This window comes from Stegodyphus dumicola, chromosome 1 (assembly GCF_044657685.1).
Source record: "Stegodyphus dumicola isolate Sdum_Otavi_A_Nest chromosome 1, ASM4465768v1".
Lineage (NCBI taxonomy): Eukaryota > Metazoa > Arthropoda > Arachnida > Araneae > Eresidae > Stegodyphus > Stegodyphus dumicola.
In genome coordinates, this window is record NC_140768.1 from 289,329,780 (window position 1) to 289,350,784 (window position 21,005).

The following is a 21,005-nucleotide window of genomic DNA, read 5'->3' on the forward strand; positions in this document are numbered from 1 at the left end:
GAGGTAACCCATCTCTGAATCTGAGATCGCAGCTTTGAGAAGGCATGAATATTTGTATCCGTTAAATGTCTTTGCCGCATGTGGGATGCTTTCGGCTGCACTATTTTTTAAACTCGTTTTCTGCTGGATTGCATTCTAAATACAATCTAGCCGGTAGTCCTGTGAAGAGGCTGGTGGTGGAAGAAGTAGGAAGGCAGACTTTAGAAATCCATTCCTCGGGAGATTTCCCTTCAAAACTGGGTCGCAGATGAACTGATTGATACTGCCATCTATAAGGTACACTGTGCAAGGAAAAAAAAGCATTAAACTAAAAACGCACGTACTACCAGTCACATAAGAAAGGCACGAAGTAAGAATGGAGAAATACCTTATATCACGAAAAAAAAAAAAAAAAAAAGTGTGGACACCACATCCTTCCTTGTACGCTTGTGAAATTATACAGTTGCTTTGCTGCAGTTCTTTTAATTGTATTTACTGGATTTTTTTTTCTAACGTAGTTAATTGATCCCTCAAGGCAAGCTGAAAAGCAAAATGCAAAATTGCAAGCGAAAGAAAAATGCAAAATTTCGAAAATAAATATCCTGTAATTTATTTTTTGATCGGGGGTCAAAGTTTTTGCATTTTTCATAACGTGTATGAATGTACAAAATCATTATTTTTTAATATTACAGGCATATATATATACATATACACACATATTTTTGGTACTGCCGCTTTCAATAAAAAATGGAGGTGCACAACTACATTTTATAACAGTCCCATATACAAAATTTCAACGTTCTATGGCTAACCGTTTTTTATTTATGCCAGATCCGTAGTGACGTCACTAAAAGACCCCTTTTACGATCTGTTTTGAAAAAAAAAAAAAAAAAAAAAAAAGAGTCCTTTTTTCTGACCGTATGTACAGACGTCACGCAACAGAGTAGTCAAAATGTGCTGGAGATTCCTTTGAAATCTGATAAACGAAGTTTTCCATGATTACATAATACGTTCCTTACTTCGTTCAAGGAAAAAGAATTGGGAGTGTTTTAAGGAAAATGCATTATTGGAAATCAAACGCGAACCTTAACAAGCGAAACTATATAAAAAAAATCTGATGCGGACACCACAAGACTTCCTTGTACGGAATATTAAGTTGTATGCATATTTTTCTGCATTTCACTTAAACATATTTCCTCATATTTCATCAGCAATAGATTTCTCATTAAATTAATTCAGATCTCACTTCGCGAAAAGGCAAAAATGCATAAAACCTCAAAATATCTTTCTTAAAAATTGAAAAATATAGAAAAATATAAAATACCGAATATAGTTAAAACAATTAGGAAAACAATTTTTACAATTAAAGTTAGAATTTTTACATATAAAGAAGCCATTCGGCCAGCTGGCAAGAAGACAGATTTTTAGATGCAAAAAACTGAAAGTTTCCTTTTTGGTCTCACTGCGCAAAGACACTGAAGGTGCACCACAAACGGACTTAATTCACTATTCTGCTAAGTTTTAAATGTAAACAAATATGGCTGCTATGGTTAAAAAAAAACTAGGCTTAGCCGCACTTAAACAAGTTTTAATTTGCTGATAATTCTACAACTATAGCATGCAGACTAACTAAAAACATCAAAACGTTAACCGGAAGATAACAGCATATTCAATCATTGTTAAAGCAAAAAATTCACAATTTACTAACATATAAGAATACCTATATACAAAAGTCCTATATACAAAATTTCAACGTTCTGAGTCTACTCGGTTTTGAGTTAATGCGAGATACATACATACATGTGTACATACGTACGTACAGACGCTACGAAAAAATCTCTTCTGAATCCATTTTAAATCGGTTTTATAATTTCCGTTTGGGGAAAAAAAACGAGTCCCTTATTCTGTCCTTATTTACAGACGTCACTCAAAAACATCGCATTCGAGAGCGGTCAAAATGGATGTTTTCGTTGAACTATGATACCCAACAATTATCGCGATTACAATACTTCCTTTACTTCGTACCGGGAAGTGAAAATCATAAAGATTACAGAATTATTAAGGTGTAAATCACTGCATTTAAAACATTTTTAAAACCTATTTTATGCAGAACTACGTTCAAACCCATCAGGAGGAAGAAAAAGTTTTTAAACTTTATTACCTTAACAATTAGTAATAATACCATTAAGGCAAAGAAAATTATGTAAAAAACAGTTTTCCCAAAAATTTAAGAAACCGGAAAATGTTTTGACGGAAAAGAAGTTTAGAAACTCTGCATTTCGTCTCGTCTCGTCTCGAAATCTTCCAAGCGTAGTAAAATGGCCGATTCATTTTCTCTCGTCGTGCCTTTTATTTATTATACTGATAATTGGATACCGAATGGTGAGAAAACGTACGGCTGTTTGATTCTTCTTTTCGAGCTTGTATTATCTGGAGTACAAGGCTTGTAATTTGTTCGTGCCATGTAGCAATTTTATAGGCAAAATTGAAGGCTTAAAATATTATCTTAATTAGAAGAAAATCTTTCTGAATCCATTTCAATCAAGTGCAAGTGTACCGCTAGCTCTGTTACGTACATATATTAAATGTCGGCTTCTCTATTTGCTGAGAAGACTTAAATTGCTTTTGAATGGCGTTTTCCTATTATCTCTTTGCTGTTTTTAAAACTAATTTATACCTAGGTCTCTTAAATTACAGGCAATCTTGTGTTTCAATATGCTCATAATAACAGAAATGTATAAGGGAACTGTTTCGCAGCGAATTTCTGCGGCTGCAGTTTGCAGTTCGATAAAACTGTTTATGTGAGACTTAAAGATGTTTTGTTTCATTCTTAGAAAAGATTAATGAACTCATTTACAAGTGTGAACCTTGATTAAAATTGAACGCTGTAAGACAAAAATGATTGATTTGATGTTTCTTGATTTAATAAACTTCTCATTAGAATCGTTCTAAATTTCAAAAACGTACTATAAGGTTTATTTAATTAATACAACATTTCGTTACTGATTCTTTCTGCATTTCTATCGTTGCTACAGCTCCACCAGAAAATGCAGATGAAATGAGCGGAATATCTAGGTTTAGAGAGACAGCTTTGGCAACTTACAACTTAACAAACCTACAAAACGCTAAACACCTTTTTTTGTCTTTTTAACTTTATTATTAAACATCGTTTTCTTCGCCCTCAGTCGACACAATTCAGCAACGAACTCACAAGATTTTGAAAATATTACAGCAGCATATGTTTAGAATTCCCGATGCAGTGGGGCAGTGTATTGGCATAAAAACATATTTATATTTTTTCCAGTCTTTTTTCAGTTCGTCATATAAATGTTAAGTTTTTTAGTATGACGGCTAAATTTTTTTCTTCCTTTTATTACTAACTTTCCTTTTTGTGTTAACTTTAGTTATTAAATATCACGTTCTTCGCACCTATGCCACATAAATTGCAATTCGACAACAAATCTTCAAAATATTTAAAAACAGCAAATCTTTAGAATGCCCGACAAAATATTACAGGCTGCCATACATATTTTTGCATTCACTACATTATTCATCAAAAATTGGCGCCTAACAGAGTAACCATAAAATGTATACAATGATTTTAATGAGTCAAGGTAGTGTAATTTTATAAAATATTGAATATTTCTAATTAGATATCTCCTGATTTTAATACATGTTTATTTAAATCAATCACATTCAAAAGTACAAAACATATTCTTAAGAACTGTGTTTATTGTTATAAAATTACTTAGTTTATCACTCAGTATTTCTTCCAGGTTAAATTTGAAAGTATTTTCGACTTTACTCAATGACAGTACGCTGCTGCGTGGAAGATAAAAGTATTTTATTTCACATCTACATGATGCACATTTACATGTTACAGCAGTCCCATATACAAAATTTCAACGTTCTGAGGCTATTCGTTTTTGAGTTATGCGCGATACATACATACAAGAAGCCACGAAAAATTCTCTTTATTTTAAATCAGTTTTATAATTTTTTGGGGAAAAATTAGTCTTTTATTTTCGCCTTACCTACAAATGTAACGTAAAAACATCATTAAATTCAATTCGATAACTGACAAAATATATATTTTCGTTGAAATATGATATCCGGAATTTTTAGTGATTACAATACTTCGTACAAGGAAGTAAAAATGCGTTAACTTATAAGATATTTCTACCGCTTTCCAAGCGTGGCTTCGTGGTGTAGTGGTTCTGTACGCTGGGCCAGTATTCCAGAGGTCCGTGGTTCGATTCCCGGCGAAGGCAGTTGCTAATTTTTCATCTTGCCTGCTTCAAAAAAATACCTATTGTCTCTACAAACTGAAAAAAAAAACATTTTCTATCTCCGATTTGAAAGTTATCTCGGAGACAAATTTTAGAATTAATAAGTATAATTTACGTGCTACTCTCATGAAAGAACTAGTTCCTAAAGGGGAAGAAGTACTCCTATTTCAGGAGACGGTTCCCGATAAATTCGATGCAGATCAAACTGCGTATTTTGCAACCTCGTCTAGTAAGAACAAAAAACTTCTTTTCTACCACAATTTTTCCTATTGGACACCACGGAGAAACTCATCTGTAAGACACGGGTGATAGAATGGAAAAGAAAAGTCTTCGCTTGACAAATGAGAAATGAATGACAAGGTCGCGATGCAGGGAGGGAATCCACACTCAAGGGAGAGACCTGCCTGAGGAAATAATTTACTCTTCTCACTCTCCTTCTCCTTTCTTGATTGATTTCTCGCTTTGAACGCCATCTCGATGCGATTATTGGAGGACCAGACAGAAAAGGTTGACTCCCATGTTTAAAGAAAGAACCAACTGAAATGATTCGTGATGTCAAAATATAATACTTTCTCAATATAACGCTAGATGTGGAGCCAAAACCAGTGGTGCAAAACTGCATATGTTGCATTGAAATTGGAAACTTCGCCAGGGAAAACATTCAGTTACTTTCTCTTACTTAATTTGTAGAGTCATCATGTTGTTTTGAAATAGGAGACATAAAACTTGCGAAATTCTCTCGCCGGGACTCGAACCTGGACCTCTCGAATACAGGTAGAGTGGGCTAACCGTTACACCACGAAGGCATGCTAAAAGGAGTTCTTTGCTTTTGACAGATGCATACGTACATCTTTATTTCCTTGTATGAATCAAAAGGAAGTATATATTTCTTCCTTTGTATTATACTCCCGAAGAATTTCGGGTATCAGATTTCAATGCAAAAAATCCATTCTGACCGTTCTCGAATCCATTTGAACGTTTGGTTTTTTTTTTTTGGGGGGGGGAACATGACATATGTGCGTAAAGGATTATTTTTTTCCAAAACAGATTCTAAAATGAATTCAGAAGGAATTTGTTTGCGAGGACTGTACGTACTTAGGTATGTATCTCTCATAATTGAAAAACGAATAGTAATTTTTAAAACTATGAATTGATTCCATATGAAGTGTAGTGATATAGAGGAGAGGAAGATGTGGGCAGAACATCAGATCTGCATAATTTACTGATCTGTCCCAGTTTTGAAGGAGCAGGGGACAGTTTCAGAAGTATCTCACCCCTCTTTCCCTACCATCAAGCCTCTTGACTGAATGTTTGTGTCGTAAGTATTTTACGCGCTCCCATCCGGTACAGATACTATACACTGACAAACATCCAGTCCTTCTCCGGGATTCTAACCCAAGCTCAACGATACTACAGCAAGCGTCGCCAATTACAATACTGGTTTGGCTTATTTGGTTATGGCAAAGGTTATCTGCCTAAGGATAGGGACTTTTCAAAGTGAAACTGGTTGGTATCCACGTTACACATAGCCAAAACCAGAAAACGCCCATGCTGCCAACGCAAACCAGGTCGAACTATCAGTGTCCAGCGATTTTACCGCGCGGTCGTTGGTGAATCCTCACTATTGTAACGATGGTATATTTCGAAATGAATGAAACAAAATTTGCAGGATAAGAGAACATATTGAAACAAGAAACTTCCGTTACAGAAAATATTGGTCACAGTTTGAGAGAGTGGAGGGCATTTTGTATTTCCCCACACAAGTTACCTTTCGCAACTCAATGACGATGCTAGAATTTCATCTCCTTATTCGTATATGAATTCATTATAAGCCGATAATTATGGATCATGAATCAGGAAACTGTGGACTAAGATGATAATTGACATAATTAAATCAGAAGATAAGGAACGACATCTTTCTAAGAAGACGACAGAAAAGATTAAAAGAAGTGAGACCGTTGTCTCCATGCAAAAGTTACTTGGATGATCTGAGAGAACTTCAGAGTTGCTAAATATTTAGTTCATTAAAAGTCATCAGTTGAGAAACAAAGCCCTGCCCCAACCAGAAAATACAAATAAACAAGATGCATGAAAAAAACTCAAACACGAAAATAAAATGAATACAACAACAACTAATAATAATAATAATTTACAAGCGTTCTGTGTCTTTCTGTTGCGAAAGAGCGTGTGGGGGACAACGAAAAATATCAATCATCGCCGCTGAATAGACGACCATGCATTATGTGATGAAAAATATTTATTCCTATATACTCTTATCATCTTTGAAAATTTGTTCCATTAGTTTTAATATAATTTGTGTAGCTCCCAATTAAAATCAAACTAAATTGCTTTGACAATGGCAAAGCTTTCTTTGATTTTCGCAAAAGATTCTATGACTACTTGTAAAGAGTGCTTTCTTACACTAGGCAGCTAGAGTCCATTTGCCTGTTCGATTCAAGATAGCTTTACAGTCCATCTGCCTAGAGCACGAAGACAGCCGTCCCTTGGAGAACATTGTAAGAAAAACTGGCTCGTATTCAAGTTAGACATCGATAAAACCGCAGAAGTCAGCCTGTTCGATTCAAAAGCATGAAGCGAAAAGAAAGTATGCTAACATTAGAAACATTAGAGAGAGAGAATTAGAAGAATAAAAATTAAAGAATATTAGAAAGGCAGTAAAAAAACTAAGCCTCTCTTGCCAAAAATATTAATCAGCGTGTAAACAAAAAACGTTCGCGAGGAAAATTGAAAATGCAACTATGATTCAAACAACAAGCGATTATATAAATCGAGAGAAAATTATTGCTTTTAAGACTACTTTGAACATTTAGTACCGCAAAGTTGATCTTTGCGTTAGTGTTTAGGTCTCCGTGTTTCGAATATTGCATACTTAGCATAGCATTTATAAAAGTACTAAAATTGCACTAGACGTTTATTGGGTGGATTATTTTTCCCTCAGTGTTGGTATCGACCTTAAAATATATTTATCATGCGCTTTAACGCACTCGTGACTTCGTAGACCGGAAGTGAAAGATTGTTATTGAAAGCGAAGAGGAAAGTTTCCGTTTCTGCGAAAAGGATTACCACTCTCAGAAATGTCACTTTGGAATTGCGCTATTTGTCACCAAGAGCGATGTTTTACGTCGCGTCTGAAGCATCAGCTGCTAAAAGATGAGAGAATTTTAAAATGATATCAAAATAATTGTATCATTTATCTCTGACATACGGATAAAGATATCACATTATTACGTGAATTTATAAAGGCTCGCTGTAAGTAAGAAAAGTATATAAATACAACGCAAAAGTATCACGCGAAGCTATATTTCTGTAATTCAATTAAACGTAAACTGCTCGCATAGAATCTTTGGTGCCATGTAAGTAGTACTTTGGTAAAGAAAAAGTATAATTATGTTCTCCTTTATATTACTATTTATTGAAAATTCAGTAAAATTACTTATTATAATTTATTAAAATATATCATTAAATATTAAAAATATATAACATATTAAAATTATATTAATATGTTAAAATTATATATTAATACATTAAAAGTATATAATTTATTAAATATATATGTTAGCGGCAAAGTTTGAAAACCGGCATTTTATATAATACATAAAATTAGCCGGCAATGTATATTCCGGACTCATATTTCGCACATGTCCTAGGCATACTATAGAATGCCAAGTGACAAAACGGAAAAGCATGAAATACATTTTCAATTCGTTTCGAAGAACCAAACTACTTACCAGAAGTTAATAAATGACGCAAAGAGGCCAAAATATCTACTAGAAAGGAACTACGAGCTGCTGAATCGCTAGGATGTGATCTTTGTGGAAAACAAAATTAAATTCATTTATACTGTTAAAGAAAGCGTCAGTACTATACAGTATTACGTCACGGACGCTGAATTATTTCCCGTACTTCATGAAAACTCATTTGACACGGACGACGTGACAGTATGTGGAAAGAACTTTCAACCGAATACAAAAACGTTACACATAATGATATTGAACTGTACAACCACCTTTGTAAGCCCTGTCAGAAAAAAAAAACAAAAAGACACAGTACAAAGTCCGTAATCCGGACTCGTCGGGACTTCGGAGATTCCGGATTAGGGGTTTTTCCGGATTATAGATCATCAATTTAAATCTGGTAAGATGGCATGCAGAAATTATATAATTAAAATATGAAACCGTAATTTATGAAATAAAGAGCAATTATGATCTAATGGGTATCAAAATTTACAAAAATTTACAAACTCTTTACTGGCTTTACGCGCATGCGCAGCGGACGCACGCATCAAACGCGCATGTGTAAATGCATTACGCGCATGCGTAAGTTTGTGGCTTTGAGGTTCGGATTATAGATCTTTCCGGATAATAGACGTCCGGAGAGACTTTGTACTGTATTCAAAGGGCATTGTTGCGAAACTTATGACAGTTTCTAAATTCAGTTTCCGTGTCATGGAAAATTTTACCCATTCCCAGTCTCAGCTAGATAGAAAATACAAATTTTATTATGTCGCATCAAGGTCATCTTACTATCGTTTTTTTTACATACTTCGAAGAACAGTTTTTTAATGACAGAACGACTCTTTCATTAATTTTTCAAAATACCATTTGTATTTTTGAGGAAGGAACGTCTTTTAAACAGTAGGCTTATCATAACTTTTTTTAGACTTTGCCTAACGAGCGTTTCTTATTCTATAGAATGCCTAGATATTTATCTACAATGCCTAGTGAAAGTACATAATAATTCTCATATTTCTACATTGCCTAAAATCGTTCGGCATTTTATAGAATGCCGGTGTTTCATACTTGGCCGGTAACATATGTAATTTATTAAAAATTTTAGCAAATTAAATACAGGAAAAGCACGTTTTAATGTGAAACTCGGCGCTTCACGCTTTTTGTTAGTTTATTGTAATCTGGCACATAACGATGTCGTGACCAATTTCCTCGGTCTTTTGTTTGTTAAACCTGGAACTGAAATTCGATTTTAACAAGTTCGTTATTAAAAATTCACTTTCGCAAACGTAAGTTAATCTATAGCAGGAGTTGAATTTTTGATAAGCTCCTTTCATGAGTGGATATTTTTTCTCAACTGCGAATATCCAAAAATCTGTTTGTGACATTCTTGCTTTTTATAGTAGATCAGACTGAAAACTAAATTACTTTCATTTACAGATCAATTAAATCTTAATTTAATATATTTGCAATTTGTTGCGATACTTCGGAAAAATGAGTATCAACAAGTGGATTTGAAATAAATGAAGCAATACGAAAATCAGAAACTATAATTTCGAAATGATTATGAAGCTCGACCAGATTTCTAGAACATTTAAAGAGCTTTATTTAAAGTGCATTCCAATCTAAGGACTTTTTTTTTTTACTTCAAATAAAGTTTTATTTTGGTATTGTTACCAATTTGGTACATAGATATATGATTTTAGTGCAGTCATATGTGAAATAGTTTTTTTTTTTTTCCTGTTTATTGTAACATTTATATCTAGAGAGACACAAGCCTTTGTAAGATTGCGTACAAAGCAAACGTTATATATTTTGGAAATTAATGACTGTGCAGACTGTGCAGAACTCCGTGGCAAATTTATAACTATTTTCATTAAACTATTGACTTCGCATATTTTACACCATTTTTCCATGTTTATTACGGATTTAAATTTAAGACTTTAGGAAACAAATTTAAGACAAAACTACAAAACAAAATGCTTTCGTCTAGACGATTCATTACTTTCTCCCAGTGAGAAAAGTATTTTTCTTTTAATTTATAACTGGAACTCTAATTCTTTCGGGATATAATGTTTAACGTCATCAACAGACGATTAACTATGTCTTTTTGTATAAAATGAATATAATGAAATATCTATAAGCTTTATTAAACTTATAGGAGGCTTAGTTTTTAAAAAACTAAACAACAACAACAAACAAAAAAGTATGAAACGTTTCAGATTTTAAATTACGTCCAAAGGGGCGTTTTGCCACAAAATTCAGTTCAACAGCAATATCGCAAAATAATTTTAAATTGAGCAAATCTTTAGAATTTCCGATACGCAGTCTCGGGCGCTGGAAATAAAAATGTTTTTTTCTGTACAACGTTGCCATTGCTCGTTTTGAAATCCTTGAGTTTGTTAATCAGAAATTCGTTAAAACTTTACAAAATATGAAATGGATAATAAAACAAATTCCAAATTTCGGCTCCCAGATGCCTATATTCACAGTAGGATTACGTCATTCAAAATTGAATGGGTCTAGGTACTGTTGTTTTATCAGAGTGCGAGAAACACACATACATTTGTGGAGATTATTCATTATTTAATTTCTTTAAATATAATACAAGGCGATAATATTTGGTGGCAACAGTTTGAAAAGTGAAACGGACATTCAGAGTCGTTCGATGCAAAATCGCAAAACGAAAGTAATAGCCCCTCAGGCACCAAGCCAGTTCGGACTAAAACACGATTTATTTAGCTTACTTCAGCGAATTTTGCGGGTAATGGTATGTAACGTGTTAATTATGAACATAAATGCAGTGAGTATTTTGCTGTATGGAAATATTTATTTACAGGAAACATATAAAACATTTTATTGTTTTTAAGGAACTAATATTCCACTATCAGTTTAAAGCCTTTCCTTGTAGAATATATGGTTTGGCTAATTATATAGCAAAGCACACTAGAGATATCTGCCTGTAAGGGGATCCTTCGTGGAGGACTTTCTAAAGAAAATCGGCTAGTATATACGATGCACATGGGGAAACCACTAAAGCACCCATGCAACCAGCCCGTTTGCCTGGAATTGATACCAGGTCGAAAGTACCAGTATTCAGTGATTTTACCGCTTGGCCGCACACGGGCTGTATCAGAGTTTTGGCTGTAATATTTTCGATGCTCCGAGTGATCAGTAATCTATATCCTCTGTAAAATTAACACATTAATGATTTAACGCGAAATAAATCTTTCCTTAGTTGCGTTTTGTGAGAACAAATGAACACACATCGTCCGAAAATCGACACCCTGCAATCCTTGGAGTCAGGATTTATAAGATTCATATTAATATACATCCTTTGTAAGAAAAGTTTTCCAGGACATTTTTTTTATTTCTGAATTTGCAATATTATAAAGGAACAAATGTTTTTATATTACCTAGTATGCATTGTTACTTGATAGGACCTTGGCCATGTTTCCGCGCAAACATACTAGGCGCTAGGGCTCTGCTTAGCAACACGTTGTTCGGATTGTTGTCGCATTCGTTAATGTGACTCAATGGATGATGATTTGGTGCAAGTAGTGAACATTAAGTTTTGCGTTAAGCTCGGGAAAACCCCTAAGTGAAACGTGGAACATGATTAAGCAAGCATATGTAGGCGAGGCACTTTCAAGAAGTCGTATTTGCGAGTGGCATAAAAGGTTTCGTGATGGCAGAGATCCAGTGCAAGACGATCCCGGAGCTGGTCACCCGTCTATGGCACAGACGATGCGTGCAAGGCAGTTATTGCAAGAAGACCGTCGTATAACTGTGCGGTATGATATCAGAAGAACTGAATTTGAATCGCGATGTGTATCATAAGATTTTACCCGAAGATTTAGGGAAATGGAAACTTAACGCAAGAATCGTCGCTCGCTCACTAACAAATGAACAGAAAAAGGAAAGACGAATAATATCTGCTGCATTATTGGATAGAGCCGGACGTGATCTCGCATTTGTGTCAAAGATTACTGTAATTTTTTCCTGTTTCCATGAGTGTAAAGGTGACTGAAAGGAAAACTTCATCAAGATTATTTATTTGATATAACGACACTCTTGTGCTAGATTCACTTAACAGCCTTACATCTCCTTCATTTTATAACTAAGAATGCAGAAAAATTATATCAACAAAAGAATTATCGTATCGTTGCCACATGTTCTATTCAAATACTGTAATAAATCTAAAACGATATATAAAAGAAATTAAACAAATGACAAAAAACAGTTCTCTACAGGCGATTCAGAGCCACTTACCTAATGGGCATGCGCTAAAACATTGCGTAAACATTCTCAGCTGTCCGAGTCAGACTGGCGACAATATGTACTGCTAATACGAAACATTTATTTCTTCGAACTTCGTTAGAGATATATTTCTCATACAATTAATTCAGTATTCAATTTTCGGCAAGTCAAAAATACATAAAATCTTCATTAAAAATTGAAAGATATAGAAAATGTTAAAACACCAAATACAGTCATAACAATTAAAAACATTTTTTACAATTAAAATTAGAGTTTTTGCGCGGCCCACTCGGCAAAAAGGCACTGAAAGACGTAGAAATTGACTTTGTTTTTTGTGGAGGCTATGCTGCGTCAGTATGTGGGATAATAACTTAAGTGATAATTCTAGAATGGATCAAGAATGATTTAATTCTCAATAATAAAAGAAGACGTCATCTTTGTTGCTGCGAAGCTTAGTTTCTCTAGATTGGAAACAAATCCACTATTCTGCTAGTGTTTTAAATGTAAACAAATAGGGCTGCTATGGTAAAAACATTAGGCTTAGCCGCACTTAAATAACTTTTATATTGTTGATAATTCTACAACTATAACCTGGAGGTTAACTAAAGGCATAAACACCTGAACGAGAAGATAAGAATAAGATAATTTAATAATTTTTAAAGCAAAAAATACACAATTTACGAACATTTAATATTAAAAAACTGAGCTCACAGAACCGAGTAACAGAGCGAGTATACATGTGTGTGTATATATATATGTATATATATGTTAACATACTTTTGGTGCGGCCGATTGCAACCAAAAATGGAAGTGCACACCTACCTGTTATAGCAGCCCCACGTACAAAATTTCAATGTTCTGAGGGTATTCGTTTTTGAGTTATGCGAGATATATACATACATGCGCCACGAAATAATATTTTCTGAATCCATTTTAAATTAGTTGTATAATTCGTTTGGGGAAAATAGTTTTTTATTCTGTCCTTACGTACAGATGTCAAGTAAAAACATCTTTAAATTGTATTCGATAGCGGTTAAAATGGATATTTTCGTTGAAATATGGTAAACGGAATTTTTCGTAATTGCAATACTTCTTGTGTAAGGAAGTAATAAGAGTGAGGTTATTGAAATTTCGATATATCTAATTCACCAATATAACTTCGCGATCGCCCTGAGTTTCACATTTCTTTTCGGACAGGACTAAGCGTTTCTGTATTTAATGATTATTTGTGTTAACTCTTGTGAATAATCTTCGCTCCTGTATATTTGTTTTAATTTAAAACAATTTCGATAAATTAAAGATAAACTATTTGAATTTACCCTTAAATGTATTTTGACAAATTATATTAGGAAAATAAATTTTTTGATTCAAGAATTCTTAATTATATACATCATATATTAAATTTTATTCTTGTATTGTTCATAAATTTAAGTGCATTTAAAAAAACAGCGTTATTAAATTTGATTTCATTGAACGTAGAATTCAGCTTTCCTTGAAGTATAAACTAATTACTTTAAATAAAAATTTTTCTCGTATTATTATTATTATTATTATTATGTGAAGTACTCGAGATATTCGGAAATCTTTTAGGATTTGGTCTTGGAAAATGTTAGAATTCATCTCCCATGTAGCTTAAAAAGCAGAAACCAGCCGTGGACATCTTTCTACGTGTAATTTGGGCTATTAAAATCGAATCGACAGTTATTTTAAAGTTACGTGAAAATGGTTTTATTGGAGAATATAAATTAAACTTTTGAGATTAAATTTAGAATTTAATGAGAAAATAATGGAGCCAATATAAGTTATTTAGCTCCGTTTTAGAAATCCTTTTGCATAATTATCCTAATATAATCAATCTTAAGAGTAAAATCGAGATTTGGCTGCAGTCTAGATTGTCTTATCATGTCTATGCTTCAAATCTAAAAATATTTCTGTAAGATGCGTATGATTTCAGTTCACATTTTATGAGTGTAAGGATACAAAAACAAAAAATAAATGAAAAAAGCTGAAAGCTTTCTGATTTTATATTACGTCTAAAAGGACGCTTTTTTCAACGTTTTGTGTGTTACTTTTATTTATTAACTATGAAGTTCTTCGCACTTAAATAACATGAAATTCCATTTAAAAGCAATATCGCAAAATATTTAAAAGCAGCATATCTTTAGAATTTCCGATGCACAGTCTCGCGTGCTGGAGATAAAAATGTCTTTTCCGTACAGTGTTGCCACTGCTCGCTTTGAAATCGTTGAGTTTTTTAATCGCAAATTCGTTAATGTTTTACAAAATTTGAAATAGATAATAAAACAAATTGCGTTTTTTCACAATGCGAGAAACATTCATGCAGATTTTTCATTATTTAGTTTCTTTAAATATCATACATGGCGATAATATTTGGTGGCAACAATTTGAAAAGTGAATCGACGCGAAATTCCGTTTTGAAATTAATAACCCTTCTGGGCTAACACTCTTTGGACTAACAAACAGTTTGTGGACTAATAACTAAAGAATTCGCTTAATAGAACAAATTATCTCTGTGGTCTAATAACTAGGATCTTCACGAAAAAAAGACGAGAGACTGTCCAAAATTAATAGTGTCCTTAAAACTTATGACAAATTTTGTAGCGTATAGGTGGAGCTCACAACTTTACTCCATCGTATATTTTACAACCTATCTGCTAGCTTCCTCTCTAGCTGCAACCAAATTTTGATTCATGAAGTATTTTTATGAAATATGATCTCAAGTCATGCGATCTCTTAAAAATTCCAAACTAATCTCGCTAGAATCTTCGAGTATCCAAATGTTTATCTTCGCGAAGTTCTGGCGCGTGTTTACTGTGCTATTCCCACTGAACTTGCATTAAACTTTGTTCTTTATTGTGAAACTGAAGATGATCGCCTATGAGGCATTTCTCGAGAAATCAACCGCGTTTCGAGCTCGAGAATTCACGATCACAATATCTTAGATCACCATGCGTGCAAGCTTGAGTATTTTTAAAAGAGCACAAAGAATGATTTGAGGCGCCTTTGATATAGATATACTATTCGTTCACAGCTGTAATAATTGAAGGTATGGCATAGAGTTCTTCTCTAAATATACAAAATAGCTTTATTCAATGAAAATTGTAAATGGCTTAACTTTGTAATATAAATCTTTTTGAGTTAAAAAATCTGACGTGTACACATGACCACATGACTTCCTTGTACGGAATATTAAATTATACGCATTTTTTCTTGCATTTCATTTAAACTTATGAGATTGAATTAAACCTACTTCGCCGACAGTGCATAAACCCCAATAGAATAAATGCATTCTTTAAAATTCACTTTGTTTACCATAGCGACACTCTGGCGCTAGGTTTACTTAGCAGTATTATATTTCGCTCATATTATAACTCAGAATGCACAAAATTTATATCATTTAAAGTATTATCTAATCGTTGCCACATATTCTATTCAAATACTATAATAAAGCTAGAACTATGTATAAAAGAAATTAAGCAAACAAAACAAAAAGAAACAGTTTTTCACAGACGATTGATTATTTCTTATTCAATTAATTCAGTTTTCACTTCGCGACAAGGCAAAAATACCTAAAAACTCAAAATATCTTCATTAAAAATTGCAAAACAATAAAAAACCGAATATCAAATACAGTTAAAAATTTTTTTTGTAATTAAAATTAGAATTTCTACGCTAAAATAAACCATTCGAACAACGGTACGAAGACACAATTTTCGGTGTACAATATTGTAAGTTAACTTTTGGCTCTACTGGGCAAAAAGACACTGAAGTTGGTGCACCATCTACCTTAATTCATGATTCTACTAAGAGTTTCAAATGTAAGCAACTGGCGGCATCGTTAGGACTAGCACCACTTAAAATTTTAAATTGTTGATAATTCTGCAACTACTGCATGCAGATTAACTAAAGGCATAAACATGTTAACCGAAAGAGCACAATTCAATCACTTTTGAAGCAAAATATGCACAGATTATCAATATATAAGAATGAAAGTATTGAGTTCACCAGGCCGGGTAAAAGGGCGGGAATATATATACATATGTTTCATGGGGCCGATTGCAACAAAGAGGGAGGTGCACAACTTCATGTTATAGCAGTCCTATATACAAAATTTAAATGGTCTATGACTAACGTTTTTCAGTTACTTGAGATAAATATATACGTACGTACAGATGTCACGAAAACATCTCTTTTGAATTCAATTTAAATTCATTTTACAGTCCTTTCTTTTTCTTATTATTATGACTTTCGTAAATACAGTTCTCCCGCAAAAAATCATTTAAATAGATTAGAGAGCAGTCAAAATGTATATTTCCGTTGAAATATGATATTCGAAATTTTTCGTGATTACAGTACTTCCTTTATTATTCCTCGTGATTACAGTACTTCGTACAAGGAAGTAAAAAATTACATCACATTAAATCAAATTGTAGCCTCCGTTGTGTGAAATTAATTTAGGGTTGACCTTCCATCCTAACGGCTATCCATATAATGTTGCCCCTTTGCGACTTATAACACCATTCATATAAACCCAGATTATATGCAGTGTATGTAATATCATTCATCGTGCTGTGAGAATTCATATATTTAAAAACAGTATACGTCTAGTATATCAAACATCGATTTCTGCGTGTAATATAAGTGCTTCAGAAACTCTCGTTTAACAATATGTATTTTCATGTTTAAAGCACGAGATTTCGTAAATTAATTAATTTTGTGTAGTATGTATTTGACTTTTATGTCTCATTATTAAAAATAAATAAATGCTTCAATTTTTTTCTTATTTGTTAGTTTTTATATTAAAATAAATCTCGGGGGATTGTTTCTGATCTTACAATTCAAAGGACCCACCCCATGTGTTCGAGAATGAAATTCGACTTTCATGCTGGACATAATTACTTTCAGGCTCTACTAAGCCAATCTAAGTGGAATTATGAAAAAGAGAAAGACTACAATCCTTCCAAATACATATTTTATCAGAGTAATAACGTCCATAATAGAAAGGAATGTCAGCAAAATTTTGCGACTGAATTTGTCCCCAATGCAATTTTGAAAGAAAAAAAAAAGAGAGGGGAAATTCTTTCTCAAGGGAAGGAATGCGTTGGGATATTTCCGATAAGGTGCTCTTGAATATATTTCTCAAACTATTCAACAAACCTCATGGATTCCATTTTGAATTTCCACCTGAAGAGGATTTTGTATTTTCTTTTTCTCAAGAGAAATGGGCGCCAAAAATCATGGAAAGTTTTGCAATATTCGTATTAAAAAAAAGAACAGTCATGAGTTTTCTTTAAACTTTGAATTCTGAAAGCATAGGCAGTTTCGAGCGTTTTATGGCGCTGGAAGTTTGAATGTTATTAGAATTGACGTTTTGTTCAATTTAGGTGTAAGTTTTATTTCTATTATTTGCCGCCTTATAAGTTCGTGCCAAGCAGTTGTCTATCAATTGAACAAGAAGAAAACTGGTATGTCTTTGCGGTTCTAAGCGACTGAAAAAATAAGAAGCTGGCTGTAAAATGCTTTCATGATTTTGTCTATAATTAATGCAAACTGGATTTCTCAGTGTCATTCATACACGTAGTTTTCTTCAAAAGCAAACTACCAATAAGATGAGACTACGGAATACTCGTATTATTGTGTTCAGCCTATCTTCAAATTACCAATTTACTTGTATCAGTTGAACTTAGACAAAAGACCACTTTACTTGGATCCATTTAAGATCTTAAGATCCATTTACTTGGACAAAAGACCTGCTTAATAATCCCTCGGTAATGATATTAACCAATTATACCCACGAAAACGTAACCTGGATAAAATATTTACCAGTTTATCAGAGTAATTTACCTGGCTTGGAATGATGACGGAAGAACAGGATACATGGAGTTTTGATGGTTTCCCCCATGCACAACACGAATATAAGCCATTTTCGTTTCAGAATAATCCTACGTAAACCTTCCTTCCCCTTGAACTGGCTTTGTTAGATAGCAACAAAGCGCTAATGTTTAAAAGCATTTGATCAATGTACCGCTTTATAAGTATAATAATAAAAAATGAAAGTTAGTAAGGTTTTCTTTGCGATTAGTACCACCACTTGAAAAGGATGCCAAAAGTTTGTGCCTGATAACAAATATTCAACTAACCAATAAACCAATAACCAAATTCAGCTAACCAATATTCCTTATTTGTTGTACTAAGCGATGTTAAGATGTTTCTGTTTAAACATACAGTGAATGGACAAAAATATGGAAACACCTTGTGAAATGCATGTTTGAAAAGAAAGATTGATTTTAATGAAATATGTAGGTGGCGCTGGCGTTTTCGACTACTGACGCACCTATACAACTTCGTAAATGTGCTAAACAGTTCAGTTGTTGTCGGAGTACTGTTATGTGAGGTTGTCATTGCATTATGTCAGAGTTAACAGACTTCGAACGTGGGCAAATTGTTGGAGCACGTATGGTAGGCGCTTCCGTAAGCAAGGTAGCCGAGGTGTTTAGTGTTTCAAGAGGTACTATATCGAAGATTTATTCCGCATATTTGAAAAGCGGAAAAACATCATCTGCTAAATCACAGCGCGGACGAAAGTGTGTCCTGAGTGATCGTGACAGACGATCATTAAGGGTAATTGTGACGAAAAATAAGAAGACCACAGCTGCAAAAGTTACTGCTGAAATGAATTTTGTGTTACCGAACCCTGTGAGTACCAAAACAATTAGAAGGGAGCTTCATAAACAGAGAATTGCTGGCCGTGCTGCAATTGAGAAGCCACTCATCAGTGATGCTAATGCCCGTAACAGGAAAAGGTGTGTTTAAGTCATAAAGCCTGGACTATAGAGCAGTGGAAGCGAGTAATATGGTCTGACGAGTCTTCTTTCACATTGTTTCCCACTTCTGGCCGAGTTTACGGCTGGAGAACGCCATCTCAAGCCTATAATACAGACTGCTTGTTGCCAAGAGTGAAACATGGCGGGGGTTCTGTTATGGTTTGGGCAGCCATATCGTGGTTCTCTGCTAGCCCCATGATAACTGTGTCAGGGCACATGACTGCCAAGACTTATGTGAACATTTTGGCCGATCAAGTTCATCCCATGGTACAAACTTTGTTCCCCGATGGTGATGGTGTCTTCCAAGACGACAAAGCCCCTGTTCACACAGCTCACATTGTCCAGGACTGGTTTTCTGAGCACGAGGATGAGTTGTCCCATCTCCCCTGGCCACCACAGTCACCAGACCTGAATATTATCGAACCTTTGTGGTCTACATTGGAACGGAAAGTGCGTTCTCGTTATCCACCGCCAACATCGTTATCTGAACTTGCCACCGTTTTGCAGGAAGAATGGTATAATATTTCCTTGGCAAACACACAGGAACTGTATTTATCAATTCCGAGAAGACTGCAAGCTGTTTTGGATGCCAACGGATTTCCTACACCATATTAAGCAAAGAAACATGTTTTTTTAAAGGTGTTTCCATATTTTTGTCCAACCCCTGTAAGTAACATTGATATGAAAAAACGGTTTCCGATTTTAACAGTCTCCCAAAAGTTTATTATACCCAAAAGGTATTATGGTTTTTTGCATTCTCGCTGAGCTCCTAGTCTACCCATCTGCTATTACGCTCGCTCCAACTAATCCATTATTTTTTGGCTTTTTAGCTTACTGTTATTAGGCTTCATTTCAGGCTTTTCTCGTATTAGATAGACAGTCTCTCCTTTCAAGGGTTAAATTCATTCTTTCTAATGAAAATGCACTAGCGAAGTAAAGCACTGCGGTTTTACACAATTTCTGAGTAAGCTATTCGTACGGATTGAAATCATTTTTGCATTTAAACTTGTATTCCAAATTAAGATTTAACGTGAAATTAGTGTAGATAATTACTGAGACAATTAGATTTTTGAAGCGTAGTTTCATGAAAAGAGGTCCCTTGGAATCACGTGATATGAAACGGCGAATCAGGCTGTTGTACCATGAAAGCATAGGAAATTCTTAAAATAATGTCTTTTTCGAAATTTATTGTCTTTATTTATTGGCTTTTTCCAAAATTTTAAACGATATTAAAATGTTTATGCCTTCAAAATAAACAATTCTTAGAATTAATATTTGTTAACATTTTTTATGTGTATACTGTATGTTGTCGCGAGTAAAGTCTGCTTGGCGAGATTTGCGCCGGCGAAACGGAAAAGTACCTACGTTTCCACCCGAATATAGGCATTTGGAAGCCCAAATTTGGAATTTGTTTTATTATCTATTTCCTGTTTTCTAAAACTTTAACGAAATATCGATTAACAATCTCAACAATTTCGCAGCGAGCAATGGCAATACTGTACGGAGGAAAAAATGCATTTTTATCTCCAGCGCGCGAGACTGTATATCGGAGATTCTAAACATATGCTCATATTAAAATTATTTTGCGATATTGCCGTTGAACTGAATTTTATGGCCTAAGCCACAGAACATGATATAATAAAGGTAACACGCTAAACGTTAAAAAACGCTCCTTTGGGCGTAACGTAAAATCTGAAAGCTTTCATATTTTTATACATATATATATTTCATTTGTCACATTATCAAGAAAAATCATCAGTTAATGAAAATGCCACTTGAAGTTTCTTATTTTAATCATAAGCTGTAATTTTTTATGATCAAATAGTATGTTCAGAACAGAATGAAAATATAATTACTTTGAAAAACTGATAAATGATTTTCGA

General features: G+C 33.8%; 1 protein-coding gene across 1 annotated transcript in view; it reads right to left on the reverse strand.

Annotated features, from left to right (window-relative positions):
- LOC118184608 (uncharacterized) overlaps positions 1–21,005 on the reverse strand; it is a 593,523-nt gene that overhangs the window by 285,534 nt on the left and 286,984 nt on the right. The window lies entirely within an intron of this gene.